The sequence below is a fragment of the Micrasema longulum genome, unplaced genomic scaffold (genome assembly GCF_059751315.1).
Source record: "Micrasema longulum isolate JH-2025_06_02 unplaced genomic scaffold, ASM5975131v1 h1tg000709l, whole genome shotgun sequence".
Lineage (NCBI taxonomy): Eukaryota > Metazoa > Arthropoda > Insecta > Trichoptera > Brachycentridae > Micrasema > Micrasema longulum.
The window spans coordinates 237794-246179 of NW_028277905.1; positions in this window are offsets into that span (position 1 = coordinate 237794).

Consider the following 8386-nt stretch of genomic DNA (forward strand, 5'->3'; position numbering starts at 1 on the left):
CCAATGATAAGATAGTTGTGGAGGATTTCCGATTTACCTACCGTCAAGGGACGTATCGGCGGAACTGACCGAAAAGAAGCGGAAGAGAACTGGAGACGTCATACGCGGAGAATTTTCAGAAACACAAAACTTTAAAAAGTCATAGCGCTGATACATTTTTTTGGCTTAGTTTAATAGTGTATTAAAAATTAACAAACAAAAAAAAACACTGAACTTCTTCATTGCACGGCTAAGTTTCTCGAAAATGTATGAAAAAAAAAATACAAAACTAAAACGCCACCACTCCATGTGAACAATAATCAATCAATTATATCGTTGATTTGTGTTGTGATAGATTTCGGTTTCCGTGTTTTTCAATTATTAGAATGTTTTTACCGGTACGGGGTTCTCCTATTAAATATAAGGAAAATTTACATTCTTGAGCTCCTGACGTCACGAGCGGTGTAATTTCAAAACTACTAAACTTAACTTAACCTTTTGCCAGAATCGTGGAAAGACGGGAGTGTTGTCAAGTTACGGAAGGTGTTGACCTCGCTCTTTCATGACATTGGTCGTAGGGAGTCAGAAAAGTTGATGCATGCCACGGATTGGAGATTCTTACTGGATGTCGAAAATAAAACATAAAAAATAAGAAATAATTAAAAAAAAAATATATTTATAGATGACAACCATGAAGTTTCGCATAAATAAATTGTCTATGTTTTTATGAATGTATGTATGTGTATGCGCATGGGTGTATGTACGTATGTGTGTATGTACATGTGTATATATGTGTATGTCTGTATGTATATGAATCAAAATGTGTATCCGAATAAGTTTATATTTTGTTTGTCTGTGCTCTATATTAATTTGTTAACTATTATAATATATAAAAATGTAATTGCCTAGCTTGGAACGGGGTATATACTCTTGTTAGCTGGGCAAAGTGAATATGGAATTGTATTTTGATAAAAAGTGTGAATAAATAAATAAATAAATAACTAAAAAAAAAAAACACCGCGACGATACGATATATAAAAATATTAAAAAATGGCTTAGTTTGATAGTCATTTTTTTTGAAATAATTTTTAAACCCCTGAACTTCCTCATAATCCTCATTGTAACACTTGTACAAGACGGCAGAAGGTAATATCATTTTTTAGATGAATGAGCCGAGCCTGTGTGCCATATTCTTAAAAATATTTTTCTTACCCATAACGAAACTGAATTTTTTATTATACTCCGTTGATTTGAATATCTTATCTACATACAAAAAACTTTTCTTCTATCTGGGCGCTTAAAATTGACGACCGATAAACGTGATGCTCGAATGTGAAGAACTTTTTCGAAGCTCTTTCGAAGTGAAAATTTGAACGTGGATTTACAACCCTTATTACAACGCTAACGGTAAAAGTTCCCGCCTACAAGACAAAGGATATGGAATCGATTTACAGCTAACTACCTGTGTGTAAGCTCCTAGGGTCGCGAATTCGCAATTAAGGAACAATTACGCGAACCCTGCCACCTTTTAGCAATTTATGGATTCCTGGCAAGTGCGCTTTTCAATGGGCAGAAAGCCATGATTAAAAAATGATAAAGAACTTTATCGATAAGTAATTTTCTTAATAAGTCAATATTTATATGATTTATTTACTGACTCCTGATCTATTAATATTGAATCAATGAGGAACTTCAGCCCTACGGGAAATTGGATACAAAAAATGTTTTCTTACGCGGGGTAAAAATTAGAGCATTAAATTGTAAAACAAAGTTTCTTGAAAATGTACAGAAAAAATAATAAAAAATATTTTGATAAAAACGCACTACTTTAAATGACGTCACTGGTTCATGTGAATCAACCTATGATCTGAGAGCTATGGAAGATTTCCGGTCTGCTTGTCGCTTTTGGACCAATGGGAAGAACTGAATGAGAATAAGCGGAAATGAACCTCTGACGTTACACGCGGAGTTATTTCATAAATACAAAACTTTGAAAAATCGTAGCGCCGATAATACGATATATAAAAATTAAAAAAAAAAAATTTTGACTTAGTTTAACAGTCTATTAACAAATAAAAAAAATAAAAAAACTACTGAACTTCCTTATTATAAAACATGTTAAAAAATAATATTATATTAAAAAAAAAAAAACTATGGATTTCAACTAAAGATTACTGGGATATCTACAAACATTGGATCGGCATGAATTAAAGTAATCTAAAGCATTTACACTAAATGTAGTCCCATTTTTTGAAGAGCTCTATGCGACCGTGCAGACTGTTCACTTTACATCACGGAAGAAGGCTTGGAAGAAAAAACATTGGTAGATGCGTTCGTCACAGACAAAATTAAAAAGATTGGTTGTAATTATTTTCTGTGATGAGTAGCAAATATTGCCCGTAGTTTATATGCATATTACGGCATGCATATCGCCTTGAGGCAACTTCTTCCTACCTACCCAAACCTTTTGTGGCAAATATGAAAATATTGTACCTAGGTATAATAAAATCGTTTTAATTTTAATTTTATAGTAAAACGAAATTTATTCATACTTTTAAACAAATAAAAAATATTTTTATTTATATCCCTACAGATATGAGGTAGATTTTTTTCAAATTCAGGATTATGGATATTCGAGCGTTTACAGGGCTTATGACCTGTCATTGGCTGGGTTAAGTGGGCACTTTAAGTAGGTACTACAACATTCCCCATTCCGCTTATTAGCGAATATCCACACAGGTAACATTTCTGATTTTTGTATATATGTTACTAATCGAGAAACCATCCACAAGCGAGTTGGAGCGCCATCTATGTATTGATATTGAAGTAAAGTAAAATTAATTTATGTAAAAATCTGCACTATAAAAAGACCACACAACCCAGGAGGTACATTTTGCAGAAAACTGCCAGTCCCAGTAAAACTCTGTTGTATGGCGTCATTATGTATTGAACATATTATTTTATCGATGTTAGATATTATGTTACATGATTTGTAAAATTTGTCTGTTAGTGAATAGTAATTAAGAGTTGGCCTGTAGATAGACCTTATTTTTTTATTTAAGTATAATGTACAGCGCCCTTGAAATTGATTACGCACGAAAACAGCGGTATAAAAATTGACGAAATTTATTATTATTTATTAAACGTTATAATATATAAATATTTCAATATTCTTAAACTATACACACTTGAAACTTACGTTTCACCACAAAACTAAGAAATTTGATTACAGATAACAAATGAACAATCGAAAGCACTGCGATTAAAGAACGAATGCAGTGCCTTATACATCATTCGGTGAGAATATTATTTTGAAAAAAAATAGACGGTGTCGTTTCGAATAACAAGTTTTCTAAACACTCGTCCTGTTCTAGTTAAAACCGATCTGGACCCTCGTTTTGATTTAAGAAGTAGGCTATTATACTATTACGGCGTTCGTCCTACGGTGCCAAAAAGTGAATTCATCCCTTAGGAGAAGAGAAGGGTGGGTAATTAATGTTTTCAGTAGGGAGAACGGCTTCACTAATTGATTTCAATTACGTCAGGACAAAGAAAATTTCTCCAATTTATAATCAGGCGGGATTACTCTCATCAAACAAAGTGGACTAATGGTGGCGTCATCTATCAAATCGAGAATATTCGAAGCAAGTTAAAAAATAACGCAATCGCGTCAAAGCGGTGAGTTTTTAGCGGGGTGAAACCAATTCAGTTATTAATTTTTAATCACGTTCATAAATCATGATTTACGCAAATTTCTCTTACGTAATAAAATTAATAATTGATTGCACAGCGTCATTTTGGGAAAATACTTCAAAAGGGGCTCTTTTGATTGGTCCTTCTAACTGTACGTTTTGATAGGATGAAAATTATGCGATATGCGACGGCGATAAATCGGCTATACAAAATAAAGAATAAGTTGACTAACATAAGTTATTATTGAACCACACGTTAACTACTGTAGTAGCATTTTATTTTTATCAAACAAAGAAAACATAGATTAACTAACTGTATTACAAAATAAAGCCTTTAGAATCATTTTGAAAAAAAACAGATACACGAGGGTAAAGTCGATGGTAAATGAAATGAAATTATTAACATATAAACAAAGAATATTTTACAATACAATGATATTTGTTCATAAAATTATAAACTCTAATAAAAAAACAGAATTTTGGAAAAAAATTGATCGGAACCAGCATGAACACGATCACAATACTAGAGAAAAGAACAAAATTAGACTTCCATTTAGGAAAAAGGCAAAGTCACAAAATTCAATTTTATTTAAAGCAATTAAAAAGTATTACGAAATGGAAAAAAATATTTATGAAGAAAAAAACATACCAAAATTTAAAATAATGGTCAAGACATATGTGATAAACAATTTATAAATTAAATATATTTGCAATGTTATTATTAGAACAGACCTAACAATATGTATGATATGTGTGCCCTACTTTAAGATTTAAATAAATAAATAAATAAGTAAAAAGAAAATAATATTACCAAGGAAGAAAATAAAACGCATAAAAAACGGGAACGAAAGGAGATCGAATACGTATCTAAGTACCAGATAGATGTACAAGCAGTGGCGGGGCGGTATTACCATAGAAGCCCGAAAGCCGGGCTCGCCTAACCGATTTCAAACCAAAATTATTAAACCTGGACCTAACGATTACAAATAATTCATTTTGTTTAAAATTTGGCGTGCTTGTTTCAAAAGTCGTCATTCTTATCTGGACATCTGGAGACTAATTCCCGCATTGCTGACACCCTAGTCCTATAGGACATGAACATTATGATGTTCATGTGCGTTAGTCATCTCGCTCTCTCGCATGGGCTTCTTAAGCTAGGGTTTCCTAGGACAGCGGTGCCCGTATTTTAACGGCCGTAGTGAACGGTGATGCAATGGACAGCCGTCGTAAAGGTGACTAGAGTGTGGTTTTCTAGGAAAACGGTGTTATCAACACCATTTAACACCGTTTTCCTAGGAAACCACTCTCTAATCACCTTTACGACGGCTGTCCATTGCATCACCGTTCACTACGGCCGTTAAAATACGGGCACCGCTGTCCTAGGAAACCCTAGCTTTATGCAGCTTTCTCGTCACAAGAAAAATTGCGAACATCCCATGGCAAACATAGGGTACAAACATAACGATAACAAATGTAAGTCACATATATATTGACAATATTTTGAGTTTGTCCAAATTTTTGTAGACAAGGACTGGATTCAACTCCCTGGGGAGCTGTTTATATTAACATATTACAACAGAGATGAAGAACATTTAAGAGAAGGTAATATAGAAGTCCAGGCATCTACAGGGCTTATGACCTGTCAATGGCTGGTTTAAGTGGCCACTTTACACAGTGTAACATTCACCATTCTGCCTATATTTGAACATTTATATTCCTTCAATTCTTTCATCTGTTGATGTTTGTGAAGTTAAAGAGCTATATTACCTTCTCTTAAATGTTCTTTATCTCTGTTGTAATATGTTAATATAAACAGCTCCCCAGGGAGTTGAATCCAGTCCTTGTTTACAAAAATTTGGACAATCTCAAAATATTGTTGATAAATTACCTGGTCCATGAAGAAGTATAGATATTGAAAAAATAATATTTTCATGCGTTGCCTAGTATGTAGGTAAAATAATTCAATTAGTTGAATCTCACCTGCATAAATAAAAGTTTCAGCTCTTTAACTTCACAAACATCAACAGATGAAAGAATTGAAGGAATATAGATGTTTAAATATAGGCAGAATGGTGAATGTTACACAGTGTGTAAAGTGGCCACTTAAACCAGCCATTGACAGGTCATAAGCCCTGTAGATGCCTGGACTTCTATATTACCTTCTCTTAAATGTTCTTCATCTCTGTTGTAATATATTAACATATATATTCCTTTTTGTATAGGGTTTAAAGCCCAGCTTTTTTGAAATTAACTTAGTGCGGATGCGATAGCACAGTTAACAGATCGAAGTATTATTCAGTATTCACGATTGTTTATTTTGCTCTTGCTTTTCTATCTTGTTGTTAAGTTATTTTTCTATAAATAAGTTAAATGCCCGTATTGATAAAGATTTAAATATTTTTTTTGAATTTCTGTGCAAACTTTATATATAAAATGAGTTCGGAGATCTCCGATATTGTCCAGTGTGCAGGTTTAAAGTGTGTGAACGAATTAATTAGAAATGGCAAGGTAAATACATTAAACTTTACTATTAAAAAAATAAATAATTTCATTTCGAAGACCTACTCCTGATTTACGAATTTCACAAACTGTAAAGTTACATAAAAGGAATTTTAATCGGTCAGCTTATAAAAATCGTTGAATTGCCGGTTGCTTTTATATAAACAAACTATTTTTCTGGCTTGCCTTACTAGTTTACCCTAGGCACGCTACTGTGTAAAAAATCTACTTTGTCCAATATAGTTTAGCAATTGTAGACATAATTATTTAGTAAATTCTCCAATCGCCAGACTACACCAGCTCGGAAACGAGTATGGAGAAGTTGATATGTTACGTTTTGAATCGTCAGTTTTTAGAATCAAAATTCTTACGGCGATAAAATAAAAATAACTTACATTATTAGAATGCTGTAAAAATCATTTACTTTTTGTATTTTACTTACCTGCACTTAAATTATATATAAAACTGTTTTTTTTTATTTACACATAAATATTTAAAGTATTTGATTATGAACTTACTTCCTCGAATGCAATATTTTATCTTTATTTATGTATGTCTATAAAGTATGATGTAATTTAATACTTACATATTTTTATTAAATACATTGAACTTTTGTAATGAAACGCATAAATTGTAATTTTGTAGCTCTCATCTAATAGCCCTCTGGGCGTATACAAAAAATAAAATAAATGATAAAAATTTAAAATACAAAAGACGCCGCGCATCCTCGAGGGACCACAGGTTAAACCTGAGGATGTTAAAGAGCTCGCCTAATTTTAATTTATCTCACGAACTATGTAAAGTGAAATGTAGCTACTTCATCGTTGGAAGTAATATTGTTTTCTACAGCAATAAGGTACTGACCGTCTCAGCAAGAGCTTGATATCCAGTATGGGGGTTTGCCAGCAAAAACCAGTTCTCGGAAATACAAGTTCTTCAAAACAGAGCTCTGAGAAACATTCTTGGACTTAAATGGGATTCCCATGTCAAGGATATCTACCGACAAACGAAGATACTGCCTTTCAAGGTGATGCCACTGCATGACATAACTAATACTATTTTCAGTATCATAAACTTTTCTGCTCACACAAATTTAAAATACACATTTGGTCATAATATTCACAATTACAATACGCGTTACTCAGGGAATCTTCATGTGTCTAAGTTTCGCTCAACAAAGCTCGTCAGTAAGTCTTTGGAAAATATTGGCCATTCGGAATATAATAAACTGCCTGATGAGCTAAAACACAAAAAATCAACAAAAAAAATCCAGAAGTGTCGCAATTCAAAAATATTACTTAAATCTTTTTGATAGTGATAGTTATTAATGTAACTTGTGTAGATGGTGTAAAGTACTGTGTTTTATGTGTCTCATACAATAATGTTTTTTTACTTCTTCGGATGTATTAACTATGTGTGATATTAAGCATTGTCACAATTTTTTAATATTTTTATATACGATCCCAAATGAGTTTCTTTAATAATTCCTGGTAGTATAATATGTACTTTTTGTATTCTATGTTTTATAAATATTAAAAAAAAAACTTTCATCCCAGTGAGCCTGAAGACCCCCGTATAAGGTAAGTGTCTATCGTAATTTTGTATTAGAATTCAGAGCATATAAGCGCAATTTGCAAAAAATATGAACGTGCGAACCTGTGATTTGTTACTCGACGTCTATCGATGTTCCGGTAGATACGCGATCACAAATATTAAATATATATCATCAATAAACGTGTAAAAAAATAGTTGGCGACACTATACAAAAACAATTTTAACGAGTTAGTAAAAACAAAAAAACCTTACCGTAAATGTGAAGAGGGAAAAAACGGTTCAATCATACCTGGAACAAAAAATGTATACATTAAATTCAGTAAAATTAATAAAACAAAAACATATTATTTTTCAAAAAGGACGTGAAATAACCATGAAATATTTTCCACGTTATTTAATAGGAAAAAGAAAACACATTAAAACGAAATGCTATCTGCAAAAACAGGCAAGGGGAGCAGAAAGGACGAGAGCACGTAGAGCTATCCAGTTTCATTAGTATAACAAAGCAAAACTTGCACAGGCGTGATTTTATTTTTTATGCGCCCCTGGTATACTGGATGCAAACTGCCTTATTTTATGCATTGGAAAAAAAAGAAAAACAAAATACGCTTGCATCACAACTCAAACAAACGCAACGTAACGAGAGAACAAACAGTAAACAA